Genomic DNA, 27,351 nt, shown 5'->3' with positions numbered 1-27,351 from the left:
GTTAGAGAGTCTCAGAATACATCTGTATATCAATAGATAAAACAATATCAAAGAACAAATTAAACACTAGAGCAATTAAGCTATGTCAATGTAATACCTTTATATAGGTTCCTATTGCATTTACTATATGGACATCTCAGTTAAAAGTCTGTAATTATGTACTTGCTAAGAAAAATGACATGAATTTCATCCTTTCAGTTGCATGAGCCAAATGACGAATAGCTGTCAGCAACACTGAAAGGGCTAAGTCCTTACAGTTGGTAATATTAACAATGTTACTAATCCATATAGTTTTACTGGAACCTAAGTAATTTGACATAGCTGTAAAATATTCATATTATACATCTTAACCATGAGAATCATTAGTAATTGGATAGTGTAATATATGCCTTTGTGGTTTTTGATCTTTTAAATGAATATACTAGATTCATGGAGTTTTAAAAATATATGTTTAGTTTAAAAATAGGAAAGTAATGTATATTAGCATGTGTAAGTGTGATGTTAATGAAGAATGATATAATGTTATAAATAATGATTTAAGCAAGCTGTTTAAAATGGGTAATTTCTTATATTAACATGACTTGTAGTTTAAATAACTGATTTTGTGTTATTTATATAATGAGTAATCTATTTATATAATGGAATGATTTGACATTTAATATTTCTTTTACTCTTTTTGCCATGAGTAACAGCTAACTCTTAGAGTGACCATTACAGACAGCCTCTTCTAGCTGCAAAATTTTCATATCAAAGGGAGAAATAGAGGCAGGATGGTAAATCTTTCTTCTTTATCACACATGCATATACACATACCTACAGAAAATGTATAGTCCCCAATCCACCTACTGCACATCTTGAAATGTGTAAGAAATCAGGATACCCACAGAAAAGCCAAAAAAAAAAAAAAACACAGGGACGATATTCAAACTCTACGAAAAAGGCACCCAAGCTAAGAGCCTGACCATAGAACTTGCTGCTGTGATGTGTCAATGCTACCTGTCCCACCACTGTGCCAGCCACATTTTCAATACTACTGTGACTTAAGTAAAGGGATTTAGCCTCGGTTACCACTCACATATGACCTTTGAATAAGGTATTTGCCTTCAAGGAGTGTGGTTTGGAGGCTACTATGCAGGTTTACCTACCTAATGTTCCCATATGTGGAGAGAATTACTCTAATATATTTTTAATCTAACATGTAAAATTGAGTAAACAGGGAATTGAAAAAAAGATCGGGCACATGCGTATCATCACAACCATTCACACACACCAGCACTTTACAACTATGTGACAGCAACCAGGTATTCCCACCAACATCCCATTCTCAGTACACAACATGCTGCTGAGAATGTGCGGCTGTGAAACAAACAAGCCACAGCCTCCCATCAAAGCAATCAATTCCAGCACACCAGCAGTACTTTAGGTGAAAACATAAGGTAGAAACAACACCCTCCTAACCACTGGAAAAACATTAATTTCCCTTCTCTACAAATGTAATGCCCACTGCAATGCATCTTCCTGTATCTTATTAGGTCACACAAGGTAGTATAGAAACTGAGACACTGAAAGACTAGAAAGTCAAAAAACATCAATCTGAAACAATGAATAAACAAACCATGATGCAATGTGACATTAAACACATCCACACACCTCTACCAAACCCACTAAAGTAAAAGGACACTGCATTCTCACATTAGTGTTCCAAATAATAGTGACTACAACACCAACAAATAGCCGAAAGATAGTGAGCGAGAGAAACATACTTGTAGCTGCCGCAGAAATGTGGTCACGCATGTCATTTCATTATGCAATTACTGTACGTATTACACAGAAAAGATATTGTGTAGGAGATGGTGATATGAATCCCTGTTCTGGTCACAATATTGTAAGAGATTGTGATAGGAATCCCATTTCTGGTAACAACTGTGGATACCTTGCATAAGAAAGCAATCTCTCCATTTTGACAGCTTAGTATCAAGAGCTTGTGTGCCCAATGGAATAGCAAGGCTTGGAAGAAGCCATTACCTCATTTCAAGGAAGCAGATGACATCTATACAACAAAAGGGCAGATTCTCTGGTTATTCATGCAGAGCCAGGCACTCATATACAAAACAAATAGTAGCCCCACTGCATGAACGGGGAAAAAGTACATAATCTTTTTTGGACTCTGCTACAAAGCTTCCGACACACACACACACACACACATATACAAAAACAAATCAGCATGAAATAACCACAGACCATGTCAGAACTGATATGTTCATCTTGTATGGCCAGTGTATGTTTAAAAAGTCAAAACAGGGACCCATGACAATGGGGGGGGGGGGGGGCTACAGGCTTGATCATGGTCCTTCACATATCCACAGTGTGACATGCCTGATTATGTGCAAGGACAAAAAGTAAATGAAAAAAACTACCACTCAGTTGATACCAACATGACAAATCATCAAGATAAAGAGCTGCCTGAATGGACAAACCTGAACCATTCAGTGTTCAACAACTTATGTGACAGTCCCGGAGCCCTAATCTATTTAACAGACAGAATATTAAAATGTTACATTGGATAGGAACTTGGACTCTCACCAACTGAAACATTAAACAATATATAAATTAATTCAATTTAAATGTCCATATCTTAAAGGAAGAGAAAAAGAGGTGATATAAGCAGTCTTGTATGTCTTCTGCAATGATCACCTTGTGCCTTTGTGTATGATGTTTATACAACAAACACAAACTATTGCAGAAAAAATGCTAAATGTATGAACAGAACTGTAGAATGTTGTCCATAATGCCAGATGCATTTCTGCATGACTGGGGGCAGCACTATCACCTACAGAATCTCCTGTTTATTTGGCTGGCACGGTAAAGATGTGAAGGATTAACCTGACAGCATTTACGAGAATGCCAAAGCAGCCAGATAAAAAATGCACAGTTCATTGCAAAAATGAGAATCATAAAACACTTTCCCCGTTTTACACTGAGACTGAGGAGGGATACCTGGGTTGCCACCACTCTACTGTTGGGAAGACCAAAAACAAAGACAAAGTTATATTCTTTAAATTAACTTGTTCAGAGATCTGAAACTCGAGGATGGCCCTTTAATAGATGCCAAGATAAACACATTTTTTAACCAAAGACAGAACTCCACCCCCCCCCTCCATAAATAACAAAAATTCTGACTAAACTCATTTGTGCAGAATGTAGAACACCACTAGAGGTAAATTAATATATAAGTGCTTGTGATAACAGAGCTTTTGCTTTTAGAAGCTAGCTAATTTCCACATTTTTTGTCTCTGCTTCATGAAGATATGATACAGTCTTTTAAGGGACAATGTATGTAAGCAGAGAGACGTCACAGACTGGATTTAATGTCAGTAGTGCTGGTGGTGCTTTATAGTCAATGTAAATAGCTCGAGGACCAGGCGGGAAGGAAAGAGTGATTTTTTTTTTTCCTCTTCTATAATCAAGGTAATGTTCATGTGACTATAAATGCAGTTTGGGACAAATTAAGTTGTCCCGGTCCCTCGAGTAAGGGAGTAAAGGGGTGTGGAGAGGGTATAGTGGTAGAAAGGAAGGTAAGGATTGCACTTGGTTAGGATAGTGGGTTTGTGGTGGTGAAAGGGTAAAGGAGAGAGGGAGATGTAAAAGGAAGTGAGGTAGGAGTAGGTGGGACTTCTGACAGTACTAAGGGTTTGGTATTAGAGGAAGTAGGCACATTTGGCGTGAGTTGGTGGTGTGATAGCTAGCTTACGTCCAGATGACCTGTAAGTATCGTGGATGAAGGTAGGCCTTGGATGGTGGGGAGAGAAGAGGTTAGGTGGTCTGGGTCAGTCTCCCCCTTTAGTGTTTTCTAGGGGTTAAGTTAAGGGGGGCTGGAGTCTGGGAATATAGTTTGAGCTTACTGGTAGGAAAGGGTGATAGAGTACTGTGTGTATGTGTGTGTGTGTATGTGTGTGTGGGTGAACGGTTGGGGGGTGGACAAAAACATCAAAAAAAAAAAAATAGAATAATGTATATATATATATATATATATATATATATATATATATATATATATATATATATATATATATGTATATATATAGATAGATAAGGAAGTGGATGGGAGTAGTGCTAGGCTTACCTGGGTGGTTGAAGTTTTTCCTTGTTCCCTGTCATCTGCAGGTCTCCTGGGGATTTGTTGGGCCTTGTTTTGGTGGGGCCATGCGGTCGAGTGACATCTGTGGGGGGAGGTTGGGCCTGTCCTTAGCTCCGTCTTGTAGCAGGCCATCTGTGCCATGCGGTCGGGGTACATATAAAATAAATAAATAACTAAATAAATAAAACAGGAAGACGTTCACCCGGTGGTCATGGTAGGCAAAGGGGGGTCCATCGGTGTAATCCGGTCCCAGTTAGGTTGGGGGGTAGTGGTAGATCATCCCCTCATGCTCCCTGGTGGGTTTGTGGGCCAGCTGTGTTTGTTCCTGGGGTAGATGCTCTCCCAGTGGTCGTGGTTGGTGGTAGTGTTGGTGTATAGTGGCGGATCAGCTCCTTGGGGTTCCATCGTGCGCCCGGCTTCATTTCCTTGGTGGTAGTGGTCGTGTTTGTGATTCCCCTACAGGATGGCATTGTGGTCATCCAGCTGTCCCTCTGTGGTGGAATACTTTATCCCTGGTGGGTTCGTGGCCGATGTGTCCGTGTTGCTTCCCCGGTAGTTGCGGCATGAGTTTAGGGGTCCGTCGTCTTCTTCATCGGTGGTGTAGTGGCGGTTGGCAGTCTATGCTCCCTGGTGGGTTCGTGGGTGTTGGTCAGTCTTCTTTGTCCTTCCGTCTTCAGGATGGCGTCGTGGCTGATTGGGTGTCCCTCTGTCCGGGGTTTTGGTGGTGGTGGTCGTGATATGGCTTCTCTGTCCTCCCTGGTGGTGTAGTGATTTACTGCTGCCGTTCTTTCAGCCGTTAGGTCCTAGCACCGGTTCGCGCATGTGCATTGCTTGGAATAACCATTACCTATATAGAGTATCATGCTGGGAGGGAAGGTAAGTGTGTTTATCCTTGTTTGTGTGAATGGTGAGGGGATTGGGTGGCTGATTGACAGGGAGATAGTTAGAGGGACTTAAGTAATTAATTATTTTTTTTCTCTCATAGATACATAGGGGGAGGGATATTAATAGGGGATATGCTAGGGTAGGAAGGGGTACTAATGGTAGGAGGTGTGGCTGACAGGATGGGTGAAAGGTGATGGTGGGCAGGCAGGGATAAGTTAAGGTGCGGGGGGCAAGGCAATACTAGGGGTTGAGGGGGAGTAGGGCAGTCAGGCTTATAGAATAGTGCTAATATTTTGTTTCTCTTTTACTGATGGCCAAATTACCAGAGCTAAGGCAGAGGTGGCAAGCAATTGTGGCCCAGGTGGAGGAGCTGTTCCAGGAGGCGGCAACATCAGAGGTAGTACAGGAACCTGAGCAGACCCCAGGTCGGAAAAGGCGACGCACGGCGGTGAGAACCCCAGCCAGGGGGAAAAAGCAACAGGCATCGCAGCAGGTGATAGCAGTGGAGACACTGGCTCCCAGCACATCACAAGATGAAGGTGCAGTTAATGGTTTTATTACAGCAGCATTGTCGGGGGAGCTAGGGGTTGAGGATTGTGGGGTGGGGAGAGATGACAACTTGTCAGATGGGTATCTCGGGGGCGGTGTGCAAGGGCTAGAGGAGGCACAGAGGCAGCTATCACAGGGTGCCAGGTACCCGGTTAGAGATGCGATGGGGCAGTGGAGGATTTGGGGGACAGTCTGGGTTTGGGCTTGGGCTCGGAGGTAGGCTCTGATTTTAGGCTGTGGCCTGGGGATTGGTTGGCTACCCAGTCTTTGGGGTAGGGGACAGGAGCAGTTATTCTGACTCTGCACATTTTGAGTCCGGTTAAGGAAACAATCTGGAAAAGGGAGTATGTGGATTTGTTTGAGCTGATTGATGCGGAAGGGGTCCAATGGCTAGTGGAAGCAGAGTCCTCTAACAGTAAGGACTTGTTAGCGGCCTTAGCAGCATTGGGAAGGCAGAGGGTAGGTAAGCTTCGCCCTAGGACATGGGATAATTGGGTGGTTGACGTTATTTATTTTATGGCAGTGCAGCTGGAGAAGGATGGGTCCTTGGCTCTGCTGCTGCTGGGCTATTTCCTTACCATTTGTGCGGCACAGTGGTTAAGGCTGGGTAATGCATGTCTCTGGTATGATCAGCGTTTCTGCAAACGGAAGGCTGTGGACCAGTCACTTCGATGGGAGGTGCACCACCCAGATCTATGGTTAGCTACGATGATGGATAGTTATGGGGGCTTTAATAGAAGGTTGTGTGGGCCAGAAACAGTGGGTGTGTGTTGCTCATTTAATAGTGGCTCCTGTTCATGGGTGGGGTGCAAATTTGCCCATGTTTGTTCGAGATGTGGAAGGGGTTATTCAGCCACTAGCTGTGGTCGGCAGGATTTGTCCTGGAACTCCAATGTTATGGGTCGTGAGGGTGGTTTTGATGGGCAAGGCTTTCAGCCGGCCCGGGGGAGGGGTAATTTTCGTGGGTCCCGGGGATTTGGACTCTGGTTCTTTTGAGGCAATAGAGGGAGGGGTGCCAGTCACTATTAAAGTGGAGGTTCTCTGGAGTAAGCTTCATTGGTTTCCTGGCTTGGCCATCAAAGAGGACATAATACAGGGTTTTCAAGGGGGGTTTCCTATTACGTCCACAGTGGGAAGGGGTGGGGGGTTGCAAGAATTTACGATCTGTTCAAGGTAAAGAGGACATCTTGAAGGCTTTATTGGAGAAAGAGAGTAGGGTGGGGCAGTTATTGGGTCCTTTTTGATAGTCCGCCTTTTAGTGCTTACAGGGTGTCGCCTTTGGGGTTGGTGCCAAAGAAGCAAGAAGGGGAATTCAGAGTGATACATCACTTGTCTTATCTGGAAGGGAATTCAGTAAATGATTTTATTGCAGAAGAGGAAGTTAGGGTGCATTATGCTTCCTTAGATGATGCAGTGAAAGTGATTAGGGAATTTAGGGAGCCATGGTTGGTTAAGGTCGACATTGAGTCGGCCTTTCGATTGTTGCCTATTAGGAGGGAGGATTGCCCACTACTGGGGATGCGGATAGGAGATAAGTACTACTTTGATAAAGCTATGCCCATGGGTTGTTCAGTGGCATGTGCAGCTTTTGAGATGTTCAGTACAGTATTGCATTGGATTTGGCAGCAGAAGGTGGGGATTCAAAAGGCACTGCATTATTTAGATGATTTTTTGATGGTGGGCGAAGGAAGGGTAGGAGCACAGGAGGGTTTGCAGGAGTTCACGATTATGTGTGAGGAGTTAGGGGTACCATTGGCTCAGCATAAGATGAGGGGTCCGGCAAGGGAATTAGAATTTCTTGGATTAACAGTTGATGCAGAGCGGGGATTGTTTTGTTTACCAGAGAATAAAATAGAGAGGCTTAGGTCGGTGATACGTTTGGTGCTGGGTAAGGATAAGATTCGGATTCATTCAGTTATGGAGTTGCTGGGGCTTTTGAATTTTGCTTGTCGAGTGGTACACCCAGGGTGAGCTTTTTGCAGGTCACTGGCGTACTTGCTGAAAGGGGGTAAGAGCAAACACCATTGGGTTAGGGTAACCCAACTGGTGCAGGAGGACTTGGGGTTGTGGAACAGGTTTTTGCAACAATTTAACAGGATATCTTTTTGGCAGTCAGACTGGGTGGAGCAGGAAGAACTTCAGTTGTTTACAGACGTAGCTGGGGGTGCTGGCATGGGGGCCTATTTTAGGGGTCGGTGGTTTGCGGCTGAATGGCCTCGGGATTGGGAGGAGGTATGGAAGTGGGATGTGGCCTTTCTGGAATTGATGCCTATATGGAAGCTTCAGTGGTGTGGAAGGAGCAATTGAGGGGCAATCGTGTACTTTTTCACTCAGCCAATATGGCTGTAGTGAGGGTATTGCAAAAGAAGACAGCTAAGTTGGGCTTGTTATTATTGGTATTACGTAAATTGGTTTTGCAGAGCCTTCTAATACATTTTTCTTTTACAGGAGTGCGTGTGCCTGGCATAAGGAATGAGATTGCTGATAGCTTGTCCCGATTTCAGTTTCGCAGGTTTCGAGGATTGGTTCCATGGGTGGAGGATGTGCCAGAAATCCTGCCAGAGGAGGAGTGGAATCTTGGGTCGATGTAGCCAGGCGGTTGGTATGGCATTCCTGGGCCCTTTCTAAAAAGAAGGCGTATGGTAGGGCTCTTTCTGATTTTAATCAGTTTATTTTGCAGCTGCCAGAGGATGAAGGGGTATGATCAGAGGAATTATTACTGCAATATGTAGCTCGTGCTTGGGAGTTAGGCAGGGCTTTGCACACGGTTATGGTGGATTTGGCTGCAATGAGCATTTTTACTAAGGTAGCGAGGTTGCAGGAATTCACTAAACCTTGGACATTAGGGCGTATGTTAAGGGGTTGGGGTAGAATGGTGGTGGAACGTAAGGATATTAGATGGCCAGTTACAAGGGTTATACTGAAAGTTTTGTTGGAAGGGTTAGGTTTGTTGCAAAAGGGGTCTATGGATTATTTTATGTGGGGTACATAATGTATATGGTTATATTTTGGCACTTTTCGTATTTTGGAGTTGTTAGGCTCGTTATGTTGGAAGGTTGACATTATAGGGGAGGACGAGGTTACTATTGCATTGAGGAGGATTAAGACAGATCAGTTGGGTAGGGGATGTGTGGTGGTGCTTAAAACTGACAAGAATCCTTGCATTTGTCCAGTAATGTGGGCAAAAGAATTTGTGAGGAGGCGAAAGGGGTAGTGTGGATCAGTTAATTTTTTGTTCAGTGGATGGGAATATGGTGTCGAGTAGTAGATTCATACTTTTGGTGAGGAAGGTTTTACATTGTATGGGATTTCTGGTGGAGAGGTTTTCAGCTCATTCATTCAGGATAGGTAGGGCTTCAGATTTAGCTAGAGAGGGTAGTTCTACTGAATTGATTAAGAGAGTGGGGATGTGGTCTTCAAATGCATTTTTCTCTTATATTAGATAAGTTGTGGTCTGATTATTACTTTTTCTTCTTTTCTTTTAGGGAAGCACATTATTATCTTGGGGCATTTGTTCATCCACTTGGCAAAGAAGCGTGCTTTAGTTAGGGATGATGGGATAAATTTGGGTTTAGCACATTTAGGGTGGTCAGTGTCCTGGCATGGTGTTAGGGGGCTTAGGTGGAATGGGTTGTTTAATGAATTTCAGAGGGCTAAACTGAAGGTGGGTTGTCCGTGTATATTAGTCATTCATTTAGGGGGTAATGACTTGGGCATTGCTTCTAAAAAAACAATTGGTGGACATTATGCTGCGAGATTTGATGAGATTACAGGCATTGTACCCGGGTATGGAAATTGTGTGGTCAGAGTTGGTTCCGTGTTTGTGTTGGAGGGCTGCATATAGTCATAAGGCAATTGAAAGGGTTAGAAGGTGTGTTAATCAAAGGTTAGCTAGGCAATTAAGGATTTTGGGGATGCATATTATTTACCATAGAGATTTTGGGGATGGAGAGGAGTCTTGGTATCGAATGGATGGAGTACACCTTAATGACGTGGGTCTGGATCTTTTTAATTTGCATCTGAAACTCTTTTTAGAGGATATGATTGCAGCTAAGGTTTAGGAGGGGGAAGAGCCTGGGATCAGGCTGGTGGTGGAGAAGAGGGACAGGATTGTCCTCTTCTGTTCCCCATCTAAAGAAGGTGTATTGGTTTATGGTTTTGGTATGGTGTGAGGTGAGTAGGTACGCTGCCTCTTTATGTGGGTGAGTAGGTATGCTGCCCTGGTGGAGAAGGTATCAGGGTGAGTTGGTATGCTGCCTTGAGGTAAAGTTCATCCAGGGTGAGTGGTGATGCTGCCCGGAGATCATCGTTGCTGAAGACGTTAATTAGTGTTGGTTTTTGTGTACATAGTTCATTGTATAATACAGTTTAATAAAGGTCGTCAAATGTCTTTTTGTGTGTTGTGTGGTCATTTAAGGGGGGATGGGACAAATGCAGTTTGGGACAAACTAAGTTGTTCCGGTCCCTCGAGTAAGGGAGTAAAGGGGTGTGGGGTGGGTATAGTGGTAGATAGGAAGGTCAGGATTGCAGTTGGTTAGGATAGTGGGTTTGTGGTGGTTAAAGGGTTAAGGAGAGTGGGAGATGTAAAAGGAAGTGAGGTAGGAGTAGGTGGGACTTCTGACAGTACTAAGGGTTTGGGATTAGAGGAAGTAGGCACATTTGGTGTGAATTGGTGGCCCTCCCACCCTACTCTTTTATATATGGATGGAAGATGTGGGCAATTTGAGGTGGAGAAGAGGGACAGGATTGTCCACTCCTGTTCCCCCTCTAAATAAGGTGTATTGGTTTATGGTTTTGGTATGGTGTGAGGTGAGTTGGTACGCTGCCTCTTTATGTGGGTGAGTAGGTATGCTGCCCCGGTGGAGAAGGAATCAAGGTGAGTTGGTACGCTGCCTTGAGGTAAAGTTCATCCAGGGTGAGTGGTGACGCTGCCCGGAGATCATCGTTGTTGAAGAGGTTAATTAATGTTGTTTTTTGTGTACATAGTTCATTGTATAATACAGTTTAATAAAGGTCGTCAAATGTCTTTTTGTGTGTAGTGTGGTCATTTAAGGCAGGACGGGACAAATGTAGTTTGGGACAAACTAAGTTTTTCCGGTCCCTCGAGTAAGGGAGTAAAGGGGTGTGGGGTGGGTATAGTGGTAGATAGGAAGGTCAGGATTGCAGTTGGTTAGGATAGTGGGTTTGTGGTGGTGAAAGGGTAAAGGAGAGCGGGAGATGTAAAAGGAAGTGAGGTAGGAGCAGGTGGGACTTCTGACAGTACTAAGGGTTTGGGATTAGAGGAAGTAGGCACATTTGTTGTGAGTTGGTGGCCCTCCCTCCCTCCTCTTTTATATATGGATGGAAGATGTGGGTGATTTGAGGTGGAGAAGAGGGACAGGATTGTCCTCTTCTGTTCCCCCTCTAAAGAAGGTGTATTGGTTTATGGTTTTGGTATGGTGTGAGGTGAGTAGGTACGCTGCCCCAATGGAGAAGGTATCAGGGTGAGTTGGTACAATGCCTTGAGGTAAAGTTCGTCCAGGGTGAGTGGTGACACTGCCCGGAGATCATTGTTGCTGAAGAAGTTAATTAATGTTGTTTTTTGTGTACATAGTTCATTGTATAATACAGTTTAATAAAGATTGTCAAATGTATTTTTGTGTGTAGTGTGGTTATTTAAGGGGGGACGGGACAATGTACTCTTTGCAATTTAAAAAATAACAGTTGTAGTTGCTTTCATATCAGTTCCGAAAAGTAGTAAAGCATAAAAATAACAGAAATATTTAACTACTCATTCCTATGAATGTTCTTTTGTTTGTTTTGTTTTTTTCCCTTTACAAATTTTAAACTGTCTTTGCTTGGAAGGGCATATAATAATAATATTCTAAACATTATTGTAGTTTTGTTAGCCTATTTTATCAATAAGTAGTTAAATAATAACACATCCATGAAACTGTTTCTATGGCATCTTTAGAATACAGTAAACACTTTATTGAAAAAAATGTTTACTATTTGTTTCTATAAATAATCAAATAAATTAAGAGCACCCATTGCCTGAAAGTGAACATTTACTTTGAGGCTGTATCTAATAACAAATTTACAACATTTTTTACAGCTCATTTAATCTATTAAATCAAAGAAAAATCAAACATTTACATGTCAATAGGGGTCTAAACAAGAACATTCCTATTTGTTAGTGCTCTAAATGTGTTATATATGGAAATCTCCATAAATTGTCTTGTATGTTTTATCAAAATAGTATAAAAGTAAATAATAAAAGACTTTAGGATTGAATTTGTTCAGTATCTTATAATTCTAAAATTAATAAATAACTGTAAAGGTGTACCTGTTTTAAGTTTTTTTTTTTTTTTGCTTGTTAATCCTAAATCATTGTTGATGTTTTAACAGCATGTAAAAACATTTATGGTTATTTGTCCTTCAGTTTTTTTTCTTTTGTTCAACAGTCTTCCAGTTGCTTACTTCTACATTTCTTTTTGGTGTACTGTTTGTCCATTGCATAGATTATTCTTGTGTTAGTATGCTGTTGTTGGAAAGATATTTTATTGCTGAATCAACTGTTTCAAAGATTTTTATTGCCTCTGGGAGAAAGATTCTCAATCTTGCTGCAAACAAAAGATGAGTTTTCAGTTGTTTCTTCTTTAGGATTTTTATTATTGGTAGGAATTCTTTTCATTTGGAAAACAATTTTACAAAATAGTCGTTGCCAAATCTGATTAAAGCATCTTTATATCTGATGGGTGAATTTGCCCAGGCATTTCTTAAGATAAGTTCTTTGTCTTGGTTAGAAAAAAGTCTCACAATTATGGATCTTGGCTTATTTTTGATTGAACAGGTATTTCCAGAGGCTGTTAATGACCTGTGTGCATGTTCTATGCCATATGAAAGGGCTTCAGTTAATTTCACTATACCTGTTATCCAGGTGGTGAGAAAGCTTATTATGTTGTCCCCTTCTGTTTTCTTTGGTAAACCATATATCCGAATGTTGTTTCTTCTTGTTCAGTTTTCCATATCATCAAGTTTTTCTATTAAGTAAGTATTCTGTTGTAATAAAAATTCTGTTTCATGTTCCTCTGTTAGTAACCTTGACTCAGTGCCATTTAATGACTGTTCCATGAGTGAAATTTGCATTTCTGTTGAGTTAACATTTTCTGAAGTTGATCAAGTTGTCGTGAGCATTTTTCCTTGAAAGTATCTATTTTATCCATCTTGTCAGTTTTGATTGTGAGTTCCTGTATATTATAAATAAGTGAGTGCAGTTCCTTTTTGATGGTAGAGTCCTGAGCTGACTCTTGATGTATTGTAGTGTTGTTTTTCCAGTAGTTAGTTTGACAGGAATTATCCAAAGACAGTCAATGAAATTTCTTCTGTAGATGCTCCAGAGTAATAAAAAGTTGTCAGTAATAGAAATGTCCTCAAATTGTTCCTTATGTCATAAAATTCCTGTCAGGAATAGTAATGAGGTAAGAGAGCTGCGAGAAAGTGCTGTTACCAGATTAGCATCTTGACCATGCCCCCAAGGGTGGCATTTTTGAGTTATTTCTGTACTTCTTCCTTATTGGTGGACACAGCTGCATCTATGCAGCTATTAACATGCTTGTATAGGGTCTCTGTTAACAGTTCCATGTAGGTGGCAGTGTTCTCAGTGTTTTTGGGAACAAGAAAGTTTGGCAGGTTATAACTTAATAGTAGGAAGTTAACCTTAGAGTAGTTCTGGAACATTCCACGTTTAGCTAGGAATCCAGATTTTATTTTCACTTCAAAGGAGACCATTTTGAGGTCTGATTTTATCAGTGAAGGCATTACACAAAGGAGTGAGCAGCACTCTCCCATATTAGTAAGGACCAGATCCAGTATGTTTGCGCACGTGATCTCAGTACTGACAAACAGGTTCGGGGAGCTTGTGTTCACAAAATCCAGGAATTTCTGTGCCTGTACATTTAGTGTTGTATATGATTCCCAGTAAACAGTGAGGTAATTAAAGCCATCCATGATTATGGTATTGGCTTGGATGTTATGGGTTTCCTGGGTCATAGTAGGGGACCTATACCTTGCAAAGAATTGGTATGGGATTTTGTCTATGGTGACTTGAACATGGAGAAGCTGGGGTACATCATCCTGTTTTACCAGCCTTGTGGTAGATTTACTTTTGATGTAAATTGAGACACCTCCATTTTTAGTCCCTGTCTGTGCTGTAGCTGGTCTAAATGCATGGAAGTTATAGCCTTGCACTGCTGGTGTGCTCTCTCTGGCTTTAAACTATGTCTCAGTTACTGCAGAGACACCAGCATTCTCTATGGTGGGGAGAGCTTCTAGGGAGTGGAGTTTATTGTTTAGACTTGTAACAGTGAGCAGTAACACCTTTATATTTTATTGGTTTTAATTTGCTATGCTGGAAGTACTTTCATTTTGGCTTTTCCTAAAAAGGCACAATGGAGGAGGACAGTGTTTTAGCTAATATTTGAAACCCAAGAGGGGAGCATTGGAGACCATCCCTGGCAAAGCAATGTGGTCTGTTGACTATCTCTTTCCATTATGTCAGAAATTACACCCCTTAGAATGACACTAGAAACTAATCCAGTTCACATTGTGACTTCATCCTTTAAGAAGGTAAAATGTTTCTCAATACTTGGCTCATACCAGCCTGAGACACATATTCCTAGAGCTCCATGATGGCTCTCCTCATATAGTCTAGGGAGGTACATCTTAAGTCATTTACATCCACATGGACTATGACTGAGTCATACTGGTACTTGTAGTCCAATGACATGAGCACTTGCATAATGTGGTGGATCCTAGTCTCTGATTAGCAACTGACTGTGACCTCTTCCTTGCTCGGCCTGGTGAGAGGGACATCAGTGTATCTCATAATGGAGTCTCCAATGACCAGCATGCTGGATTGTGTGGTGGCATGTCTTATTGGCTTAGAACTAGAGGCTCCATGAGATGTGGTTGTATCTGTTGAAGTGGATGTTGTTTTCAAAGAGTGCATTTTGTGGCTGCTGAGGGCATTTGTTATGTGTACTTCATCTAGGAGGTCTTTGCAGCTTAGAAAGGTTACAGTCAAGTGCCTCAGCATTTGTAGGTCTAGTCTATATGTCTGCTTTGAACTGTGTAATGAGTGCAGTGTGTGTACTGCTGACAACTTGATTGACATTAGGAATGCTTTTATGTGAGAGCTTTGCCTCCAGTGGCATTATGTAAATTCATCTCTCACATACCATATCAGTTTGTTTGAGAATTATGCAGGTTGTCAGTAAACATGAGGCAATTTCTACATTGCCTCTGGATGCCCATATCCACCAAGTTGGTAACGATGGAGATAGTGGGAAAGTTCATATCCATGGCAACAGGCCCTTTTTTATTGATTGGATAGTCGCAGTGAGATTGTATAATTTAATATCAGGAGTATCTGATTTGCAACTCTAGAGGCAGTGCTTTTCACTGCAAACTAGTTGCCCTGGTTGCAACTAGGTATTAGTAAAGTTTCAAGGGTGCTTTTTCAGGAAAAATGTCAACAGAAGGAGTCTGCATCTATACAGGGCACTGACAAACACTTAAGGGAAAATTAAAAATCAGATCCTGATGATTTATGGATGAAATATTTAGCAAGATATTCTGAAGTTAGACTAGACAGCAGCAACTCATGGAGTACTTACTTAAAAGAAAGGATTAGCTTTGTCAAGAACGATGAAAAGTTGGGATTGTTTTGATTGGCTACTACTTGACTACTACTAGTGCTGTTCTCACTGCAGCTTCATGCTAACGATGCTCCTCTGCTTCTTCTGTCACCAGAAGCAAGACAATAACACCAAACCCAAGATGAAAGGCATGCCACAGGCTCTTTGTTGATCAATAATGTTGTCTAGATGATGTAGGAGTCTGTAGGCTTCTTGTAACCTTGTTCTATAATATGCCTTGAATAGGAACCAGATCAGTCTGGAAGGTACAACACAGACATTCATTGCACAGTCAGAAACAGTCAGGACTCAATGCACTCTGCTCCTTCTCTCCTTGTATGAGATTATGCAAGAACATCTTTATTTATTTCCACTTTGTTCACTGGGTTAGTCTTACTAGGTCAGTGGCCTCTTTTCATGGGAGACGAGAAGTGGTATTCATACTGAGTAAGGGGAATTTAGTGAAAGCACCAGGAAACTTCCTATACTCTTTTTTTTTCATTAAGTGCTGTGTGATTTTTGCATCCAAGAGAACTACCACCATCTCATGATGAGGGGGGCCATGCTTTAATATCTTATCTGAAGGATGATACATGGGAGTGCAGCACCCCCACTTATGCTGCATTGCAGTGTCTCTACTGGAAAATGATGCCACACATCTGGGATGAGAATAAAACCCATAGCCTTCTGTCTTCCAGCTCCAAAGATGAGTATGCTACCTTCCAAGCTGCTGCACTATGCATGATAGGGGTAGTGAAATAATTTTTACTTTCAAAATGGTATATTTTAGAGGATAGGGCATACCTGTTTAATGTATAATTTCAACCAGTATTGTGCATAGGGAAACCTCCTTGAGTATTAAGTGCAGTTTTACTAAACATATAAGAAGCTTGCATATGGATAGTAGTACTCTACAACTGGGTGATAAGATTGTATTATCTGAGAAGGTATGAAATGACTTGGGTTCTCTGAAACAGAAAAAAATATATACAAGAACATTGTCTTATTATGTTGGCTATGCCACATAAGGTTAGCGTATTGTGTGAGGGACAGGGCCCAGTATGCAGAAATTCAGATATAGTAAGGCTGACATTCTTATACTTTGTGCATTGTGGATTATGTCTAATTGTATGACAATGCGTGTGTGTTTATATGTGTGTCTACATGGTATGACAGTGTGCGCATGTGCGTGTGTATGTGTGTGTGTGTGTTTGTGTGTGTGTGTGTGTGTGTGTGTGTGTGTGTGTGTGTGTGTGTGTGTGTGTGTGTGCTGTGTGCATGTACATGGTATGACTGTGTGTGTGTGTGGGGGGGGGTGTTTCTGAGTGCAAGTCCATGTGTTTTCAAAAGTTGTTTTATAAAATATTTCAATGAACTGTCCTTTACAAAACTCAGACACATGCAGATACACACATGCACACACACACACACACACACACACACACACACACACACACATGCAGTTTTGTACAATAAACTGAAATTAAGCCATCCAATAGTTCTGCATCATATGCTATAGTTTTGCAGGGGGAGATATGCATATTTACTTGCCAGAAGCAGATGATATAATTGCATAAAATAGAGATATCTATTAAAGGGTTTCTATCACAACTGCAATTACTGAATGGTACTTGAAACTTAACTTTATCTCTATATCTGTGTGTGTGTGTGTGTGTGTGTGTGTGTGTGTGTGTGTGTGTGTGTGTGTGTGTGTGTATATCTACTGTTTCATTTGCAAGACTTGATGGCTAGGTGAATAATTAATAAAAATAAATGAAACTACTTCTGTGATAAAGGGATACAGACAATAATGAAATATTTTGAAAATTATGTACATTAGTTTTGAGTGAAGTGAGTTCATGCATTTACAATGTTGTAAATAATAAAAACAATGTGCAAGAAGGTGCTATTCAAAAATATGCACATGTATACATTTTATCTTATCCACAGCTTTTGTAGATTGCTGACATATTATTATCAGTTCACTGCTTTCTGCATTTCTGCTTTAAACAGGTTGAAAAATGTTGTAATGCAAACATTTCCGACTCTTCTGCTATAACCAGGGAAGTAATAATGCTGTAGGTAGCTTTGTCGGCTACTGGACATGGTTGTATCAGCCAAATTTAATTGCAGTAATCAGCATATGTTTTCCTATCTCACAGTGTGCTTAGACTGCATACTTATCGATTTGTAGCTCATGGCTGTCCTGCAGTCACTGTTATAATCGGATGACTGGAGCAGTGGACTGCTAAACAAGTATAAAGGTTTCAGATTATCAGAATATATTGCATTATTACAAGAAAACTGATTAAAGTAAAATAACCACATACAAGCTTCAATACAGCTGATTTAATAACAACAAAGAATTGTAAAAAACAAGATAGTTTCTAATCCAGGATAATTCATATCTTTTCAATAACTTTTAGACTTGCAGGTATTTGGGAACATACAGTTAATGCTCAATATTCTCACTACCGAAAAGATAAGTCTGTTATACAGAAGACAAACCAGAAAAATAGATAATCAGTATTTACTACAGCTTTACTGAAACCAGAAAGTTACAATAAATTATATAACAAACTTAGTTTTACAAGGAGCATAATTTATAATTACTTTATCAGAATCGAACATTTTAGCTAAATTTGGAGTACTTTCTAATTAGTATGCATACATGTTAGAGAGCTGTATGGCTTTCACATAAAGATATCATCAAAAGACACAAAAACAGAGTATGCATTTGAAAAAAAACTGTATGGTGCAGATCTGCAGATTCAATAAAGCCTACTTCAGCCACTAAAAGCACCATTTTGTAATCAGAAAGTGACTCTACACACAGTGTAGAGCTGCACAAACATGGTAAACATCATGGCATGCTAATTATAGCATAAGCAGCTAAAATGTATGCTAGTTAATCAATCCAAAATGGAGGAGGTATTCAACAAGCTATAAAGCAACTGTATAGAGTCAGTGTTGGTTTTCCCTGTAAATTCTAAACCTATTGGAATACAGCCACAGAAACCAAGCTGCATGGAAAGTTAGGAGCTCCTGTTGCTCTTATTCATGTGTATGTACAGCAGGCCCATGTCTATGCTGCTGCTGCTAGCAGACCACTGCCAAGAAGGAGAAGGGTTTCTAGACCTCGTTTAACTTTTCATAATCTGCATGAGGTGGAAATTATAGAGACCTACAATTTGAATAAAGACACACTACAAGAACTCTGCAATCTCTGTTATCTTCAACTGAGAACAAGGGCAAACCAAGGGGAACCAATCCCAGTGGAGACTAAGGTATGTGTAGCACTTAGAATTTTAGTTACAGGCACCTTCCAGAGACCAACAGGGGACATGCTGGGGGTTTCACAGGCATCTGCATCAAGTCAAGGATCCTCCATCAATTCCTGAATGGTATACTACAACATGCCAGTGAATACATATATTTTCCCCATACAGCTGAGGACAGAGCCAGAACTATACAGGAGTTCTACCCTGTAGCAAACTACCCTGAAGTCCTGTGTGCCATATACTATATACATGTGAAAATCAAAGCACCACCCAAGGAATAGGGATGGTTGTACATAGATAGAATGGGCTACTACTCTATTAACTTTCAGGTCATATGTAATGCTAAGGGAAACATCCAGAATGTGTGTGCTGGCAACCCAGGCATATACCATGACTCACATATCTGGCACAACTCTCAACTGTATGAAACGTTTACTAGGAGGGATATCCCACAGAGTGGGGGATGCAGGTAATGCACTGGAACCATAGTTGATGATGCCTATCAGAAATGCACACACACACCAAACAAAGAACAGTATAGTGAGGTACATGCTCAAACAAGAACTATCGTAGAGTGTGTGTTGAGGCTGTCGAAGTTGCATTTCCAGTGCCTAGCTACATCTGGGGGAGCCTTGCAGTACAATCCCCATACATGTGCTGAAATATTCACCATCTGTTCCATGCTTTACAGCATTATCCTGCAAAAACTACTTTAGCAGGAACAGCAAGGGGGAAGGGCCACACATCCCACCACCACTTGCAAGGTCACCACAGCCACACACAGGTAAGGAGTCAGAGGGAGATCCAACAGCTGCTGTGGGTGTAGGTAAACATAGTTGTGTAAAATATAGCCTCACACTGGCTAAGAGGCAATGGGTAGAATACACACATATCACCTAAGGGGTTAAAACCTTCATCATATGTACATACATACAGTAACATTGATGCCAGGAAAAATTTACAACATTTACTTACCCATGTAATGGCTGTGTACTGCTAGCATCAGACAGAGTCAGCCCTGAACTAACTCTTGCAACTGCTGGATTTTCAAGGTAAGTGTTGAACCTGGAATAGAAAAATAAGTGTCTAAGAATACAAATGAATGGCATATTCTTGCATACTGTTACTTGGTAATGTAAGTAAGTTTAAGGTGGGTGATTTTTACAGCAAATACATCAAGATGTGACAGCAGTGATTTATTTGAATACGTGTCCTGTATCAAATAATAGGCATTACATCTAAAATGTGCAGATTTTCAATAAATGTCCACATTTTGGTGTGTTTGTAACAGAAAATTGTTAGACGGTGAACTTAGGAAATAATGGCACACATTTCAGTTTCAGATATCATATCCCTCTGAACAAACATAAAAATAGTAGTCAAAACCTGTTATTCCATCAACTGTCTAAGTTTGTAAGACTGCAATGTTTAAAAACTCTCCCCATTATTTGGCCTTTGTCACACTTTTATTTATGGCTTGTTCCACCTTTGCTGGTCTAAGAGATTGGCAAGGATGTGCACATTACAAAAACATGTAAGAAAGTATTACAATTTGCAAAACAGTATCACAAAAACAACTATACTAAGCACTGTCAGTTATACACCCTGAGCATAAGACAAAAGATTTATGTATCCCTGAATCCAAATGATAGAAAACAAGGACATGTCTCAGTTATAATCATTTGCACAGGGTGTTTTGTGTGTGTGTGTGTGGGGGGGGGGGGGGGCAGGAGGCCTAGTCTGACACAAACTGTAGTGAGTCCATATGAGTAAATGAGTAAGTACAAGAAACAGGGAGACATTTGGATAAAATACCAAATGGCACTGGGACAGAATTAGCTTTAAGCCTAATGACTGACTCAGTTAACTGTTATGTGGGTGTGTTTGTATATGCACTGCAGGTGAAATTGGTGTGTGAGTGTCTGCAGGAACACAGCCAAGCACTTTGCTAGATTTATGTCCTGGTATGTCGGACAGGTGTGAGCCATGCATGGTAGAGGTGATAGTTCATTGTCGTCATCCCCTACCCTGAGAACTGGGTCTGCCAGGAGTTGCTCTGGCATGTCCATGCTCATGGTCAGATGCACTGCTGCTTCCTGAATGTGACTGTAGTCTGCTGGATAAGCTCTCCTCATGAGTACACCCAGGACCATGACCTCATGGCCTCCCATGTCTGGTTGTGGACACCTCAACCACTGATTAAGGAGTGTAGGCAGTGCCACTATGGGATTATATTCAGGCATAGCTACATCAGCCAAAATCAGATGATGTAGCTGACCTATGCTCACATGGATGCCATTCCCCTCCTAGCTTATTTTCTATCACAGCAAACACAAGCTCCAACATGTCATTCATCCAATCCATTGAATCAGCAATGTGGTGGAGGCAATCATGCTTGCCAATTTGTGCCATATTTACAACCTTAAGCATTTCCTCGGAGGACCTGTTGAAACATGCCTGCACCTCCATGATGGCACTAAATGTACATTGAGTGGCATAGAAAGACACACCTGGATCAAGTGGAGAGTGGAAAGCAGGTCTCCTCTGAGCAACCCAAATAACCCTCCTGCATGGCCCCTTGCCCACACTTTGGCTTTGACCAGAGTCAATAGGCACTGAAGCCACAGTAACCACACTTTCCTGATCAAGTGTCTGACCCTCCACCTATCCAATATCTGAGAACTCACTGGAATGGGTTTGTGTAAACTTACTGACTGTTTCCAATATCTTTACAGGGGATAGCTGAATGTCATCTTCAGTTCAGATTCAACCTCTAAATCCCCAAACTGTGCCTGTGTTTGGCCACCATCATCATCAGAGTCCGCTGATACTCTGACATCAGGTGGTAAGAGTTCTACACTTCCACTATCAGGATCACCTGTGATAATAAGCAACAAACACAAGAAAGAAATTAATAGCTACACTACTACAGTTCAATATATGCTAACAAACTAACACTGGTGCCACTATCACAAATGGTATAGCAATACGCACAGTCCTGACACCCACCTCACGCATATGTATAAATGAATATTTCTGTGAAATGCTCATCAGTACTGAAATAAAAATGTTTGGCTTACCATATGCAGATGACTCCAGACATGTTAGGGAGGATGGTCCTGGAAGAAGTTAATCAAAATGTAAGGACACTGTCACCACAATAATAATAGCACAGAGGAAAAACAATTTTGGCCTGTATATGTCCATTTACAATACATTTATCTGAAACTTGGATGACACGTCCTTCCCAAGCCCATGGTAGTGAACCAGAATGTGCTAATTGTATCAGTCTATAACTATCCCCCCTCCGAATGAACCAGAATGTGCTGTTAACCGTATCAATCTATAACTATCCCCCCCAAAAAAATTATTAAACCAACTTAAGTATTGCTTTCAGTATTGTATTATACAAGAAATATTTAAAAATTGCCATATGTAAGTCTACCTGGAAGCTCTACCTGGGACATACTTGTCCTCCCTGAAACAACAGCATCAACATCAATCACATGCTATTGTGCACTTTCCATTGAGCTCTCTAGATCCCTGACAGTGGACAGGAACTCTTAATTTCGAGTCACTGGTGGCTCTGTAGCATACCCCCCTGATAGCCAGCTGTCTACAGGCCACTGCAGCTGTTCTCCAGGCTGAAGAAATCATGTTGGTAGCCCTATAATGCACCTGCTATATCCTGCTGCATCATCTAACAGCACTCACATCATTCACTATCTGCTTCCAAATTTGTCTTCTTCCAGACATTTCCCCACATCCTCTCTCAAGCAGAAAGACACCCTCTGAATTCTGCAAGCCTGCATGGCATGCAGGAATAGTGCAGGAGCTCCAGCAGGCAATATGTCTGCAGTGCGATCCGGGAATAACCTGTTGGGGTGTGCATGAGCGTTCCTGCACTAGCCCTGCACAGACTCAGCCCCTGTATGCAAATTACCCCATTTGAGGGAGAAATCCATGCAAATGAGGTGAATTTGCAATCCAGGAAGCTGGAAACTGGCTGTGCAAGACTAGTGTAATCTGCAGAAATGTACTCCGCCAGTAACGGAGTACATTTCTGAAAATTACAAAACGGAGCCATAACAGCTCCAAATAAAGGGTGGATATCATGTATAAAGCATGCCAATGGTCAAGTATAAAGCCATTGGCATGGAAAACACTTGGAAAACAAAAAATCAACTTTTATTATTTTTTTAGCCAATCTCAGCTGTTTAATCGTAGGGCAGCGGCGTGCAAACAGGATGGGGGGGGTAAGAAAAAAGACCTAAAATAAGCATTCTAACCAAAATCACTATTCTGCCATTATTCTCAGTGGCAGGCAGAAGACAACATGGCCAGTGAACAGTGGTTGCTAAGGGGGAAGGCTCAGCGTGGGACATGTAACTATGCATTAGCAGGCAATCCTATGCAAATGAGGGGAATGATAGTGAATCCCAGATTTCCCCTGCATATTAGGCAACTCCCAACAGTGTAAGAGCAGGAATAGCTTGGAGCAAGCCTAGGAGTTAGCTGACATCATAGGGGTGTGTGTCAGGCATACTGTAAGTGGATTGAAGCCCTGTGGCTCGGGTTTGCTCCTAGCTTAGCACAGCTAAGCAAGGGTGTGTGTATGAGGCTGCCTAGCACTCTTTACATTGCCTAAGCAGGTGTGCGTGCCACGCACCGGGATTTTAGGGGAAAAAAAAGTAAACCAGGAAATAGCAGCTCTGTGCACATTTGATCACTGTGTTTGCGTGGCCCGCCCCTGGACTTAAACAGGAAGGCAATGGGAAGGGAAAACAGCAGTAGGAAGGTAATCTAGGAGAACTAGCATAGCCAGGTGAAATGTATCAGAATCAGCCAATTACACAGGCAGCAGACCAGCCCAGCACAGGACACTACTATAAACTATGCAAACACCTTTCCCTCTGTTTTTTCCCATACTCTACACCACCGGTGTATACAAGCGGGGAACTTTTAACAAACAAAACAACAAAATGATAGGGGCTGCAGCAGCTATCATACAACAACATGTGGAAGAGGCTGAGGGTGATGAGTATGGGAATGCTGTTGACCAACCCATAATGAGAAGACGGAGAAGAGTGCACAGACCCAGGGTAACCTACTGGGGGCTACATGAGATGGAGGTAGTGGAGCACTATAGGGTGGACAGGGAAGTTCTACAGCAAATTGTTGAGCTGTGCCAGCCATGCCTGGCACTCTGAACTAACAGAAGGGAACCCATCCCAGTGGATACCAAGGTATGTGGAGGCCTAGGAATACTAGCCACAGGTACCTCCCAAAGCCCAACTGGGGATATCATGGGGATCTCACAGGCATCAGTACCCAGAATATTCCACCAGTTCCTGGATGCCATGTCAGCACATGCCAGTGAGCACGTATATTTCCTCAACACCCGTGAGGTGTTGGCCAGCAATATGCGTCTCTTCCACCAAATAGGAGAATACCCAGAGGTAGAGGGTTATATAGACTACACGCACATATGCATCAAAGCACCACCCAGTGATTGGGGTAGGGTCTACATCAACCGCAAGGGCTTCCCCTCCATCAATTGCCAGGTCATGTGCGATGCCCAGGGCATTATAATGAATGTATGTTCTGGCTGCCCTGGAAGCTATAACGATTCCCACTTCTGGCATCTGACACAGCTGTACCAGAGATTTGCCAATGCAGACATCCCTTATGGTCACCTAGTGGGGGATGCTGGTTATGCACTGGAGCTGTGGCTGATGACACCCATCAGAAATGCACACACACCCAAACAAGAACGGCATAATGAGGCACACGCACAGACCAGACTTATAATAGAGTGTGTGTTTGGGATGCTCAAGTCACGGTTCCGGTGCCTGGATACATCCGGTAGAGCCTTGCAGTACTCACCAGCTACATGTACTGAAATTGTCATTGTATGTGCCATGCTACACAATATGATCCTGTGGAAACAGCTGCAGCAGGAACAGCACAGGGCAGGGCCACACAGCCCCCCATTAATGCCAAGGCCTGCACAGGCACAGAGTGACTCAGAGGAGGAACAACCTGAGCTTGCCCCAGTAGGCAGATGGAGGCATGCCCAGTATGCCCTGGCCTTGGCAAAGAAGCAATGCGTAGCACATACACCGACACAGTAGGTACCCAGGGAATGACACCTCTCTCTGACTCACTCATACAGTAAAAAGGATGCCAAACATGACACTGCCTGTGCTCAACCATGTATAGGGAGTGTACTATGTGCATCCAACACAGGCAGCCCTCCAGCACCATCCTCAATACTGGCACAACCACAAGGTAAGTCACTCAACCTACCAGTTGCCGAATGGAGTAGAATGTGTCGTTACCTGTATCTGTGGTATGGACATGAGCGTGCAAGGGAATTGGGTGGCTGAATGGTATGCCAGCAGATAGTAGACATCTATAGTGGCACCATGAGATCCGTAACAAATACTGTACTACACAGGGTGACAAAACCCACTGCAGGAAATGTGCTGGGCCACATGTGTGTCCATATGACTAACACATGCCAGTCAGGGAGGTTCACATACCCAACAACAGTCTCAGCCAGCAGGACAGGTGTAGACAAACACAAACAAAGGCTTTGCTATGGCCTCTAAATGATGCCTATGGGTAACCTCCCCCCAGGCCTACACAGACAGACTACAGCATGTCAGGCAGTGGGATGTTAGTTCTGAAGGGTAGGAAGTCAGAAACTAATATGTAGATAAATCAAAGCTAAGACCTGTAGTAAACTGGCATGCCTCTAGTCAGCATGATAGGTTAGAATACAGAATGAAATGGAGTACCTGACATACCCGTACAGTCATAGCAAATGTGTACAAGTGTCAGATGTGTCCCCCATCCAATGTAGAAATGCATAAACAATCAGGTGTGCCCCCCAATCCTGTGTAGAAGTGTAGTAACAGTCAGATGTGCCCCCCCAATCCTGTGTAGAAATGTAGAAAGAGTCAGGTGTGCCCCCCCAATCCTGTGTAGAAATGTAGTAAGAGTCAGGTGTGCCCCCCCAATCCTGTGTAGAAATGTAGAAAAAGTCAGGTGTGCCCCCCGCAATCCTGGGTAGAAATGTAGTAACAGTCAGGTGTGCCCCCCAATCTTGTGTAGAAATGTAGAAACAGTCAGGTGTGCCCCCCCAATCCTGTGAAGAAATGTAGAAGTAGTCAGGTGTGCCCCCTCAATCCTGTGTAGAAATGTAGAAACAGTCAGGTGTCCCCCCCCCCACAATCCTATGTAGAAATGTAGTAACAGTCAGGTGTGTCCCCCCCTACTCCTATGTAGACATGTAGAAACAGTCAGGTGTGCCCCTTCCCCCAATCCAGTGTAGAAATGTAGTAATAGTCAGGTGTGCCCCCTCCCAACCACTGTGTAGAAATGTAGAAACAGACAGGTGTGCCCCATCCCCCAATCCTGCGTAGAAATGTAGTAACAGTCAGGTGTGCCCCCTCCCCCAAGCCTGTGTAGGAATGTAGAAACAGTCAGGTGTGCTTCCCCCAACACTACTTAGAAATTTAGTTACAATCAGGTGTGCCCCCCAAACCTAATTAGAAATGTAGTAATGGTCTGGTATGCACCCCCAATCCAATGTACACATGTTGTAACAGTCAGGTGTGTCCCCCACAACCCTATGTAGAAATGTAGTAACATGTATGTGTAGGTATGATACCAGTGGAGCACAGACGTGGCCAAGTTAACAGGATAGGTTGCAGCATTTGCACAATATGCAGGTATGTGTGTGTTAGGTTAGTGTGTGTTTCATATTATGTGAGAGTGGTCAGTATGTATGCATGTTGAGATAAGACCTGCTGGCCATTGCCCACTACTGCGGATGACAGGGACAAGTCCTCACAACTGCAGTGCCAAAGACAATTCCCACCAGTATAACACATGCTAGCAGTAAGCCATTGTAAATATATGGTGATAATATGTGCCACCATCTGACTGACATGGCATGGCTGTTGGGCTAGATATACAAGCAGTACCCAGGGGAAAGTACCCCAGACATACAGTATATATTGTGTCACTGTGAAATGGAGACTCCCTTGGAATTGTACATACAGGTATGCATCACATTATCTGGTCCTGTAGTAGGGGATGCCCGAACACTTGCAGATCACAAAGGAGGTAGGACTGTTGTATTGGGAAACAACTGATGTACCTGCACATGGCAGCATAACTGGAATGTCCCATGCATATCTGTATGCCAGTTGCAAGTAGTGTCCATAGCACACATGCACCCAGCTCATGCAAACACCACCCACAGGTATCTCTCTTGTCATATCCCTGCTGTGGGGAATGGGTACAATATGACCCCACCTCTATATGGCAATAGCGAAAGAATGCAGCATGTAGAGCAGATGTCCCATGCAGGTGTGTCTCTAGCCATAGGTAGCACCCTGCCAGCATCCACACCACCTGATTGAGACTGATAGAAGGTATTGGCATGAACACTTAGCACACCTACCCTGTCACCCCAGGGGAATATACTGTATGGCGGTCTGAGACTGTAGGACTGACAGAATGCAACGGCCCTCCACATCTGGCCCATATCAACACCTAATGGCCCACAGGCCTCTGCAAAAGGCCTATGTCTCACACGTACTGCCAATGCATGTTATGTCATGGACACCCAAATAACAACATAACACACTCCACATAAGTCATATGCAAGGCCATGTGGACAAACCACAGTAACATGTCCACTGTCCCAATGCATGAACTGTGGACCAACACCAACACACAGCTGTGATGGGGTGATAACCTTAGGGAACGTATCAGAGAATGTATGCATAATGTATGGAAGAGGATA

The sequence above is a fragment of the Protopterus annectens genome, chromosome 7.part0, assembly GCF_019279795.1.
Source record: "Protopterus annectens isolate FY-2018-M chromosome 7.part0, PAN1.0, whole genome shotgun sequence".
In the NCBI taxonomy this organism is placed as follows: Eukaryota; Metazoa; Chordata; order Ceratodontiformes; family Protopteridae; genus Protopterus; species Protopterus annectens.
This window is presented reverse-complemented; position numbering follows the sequence as displayed.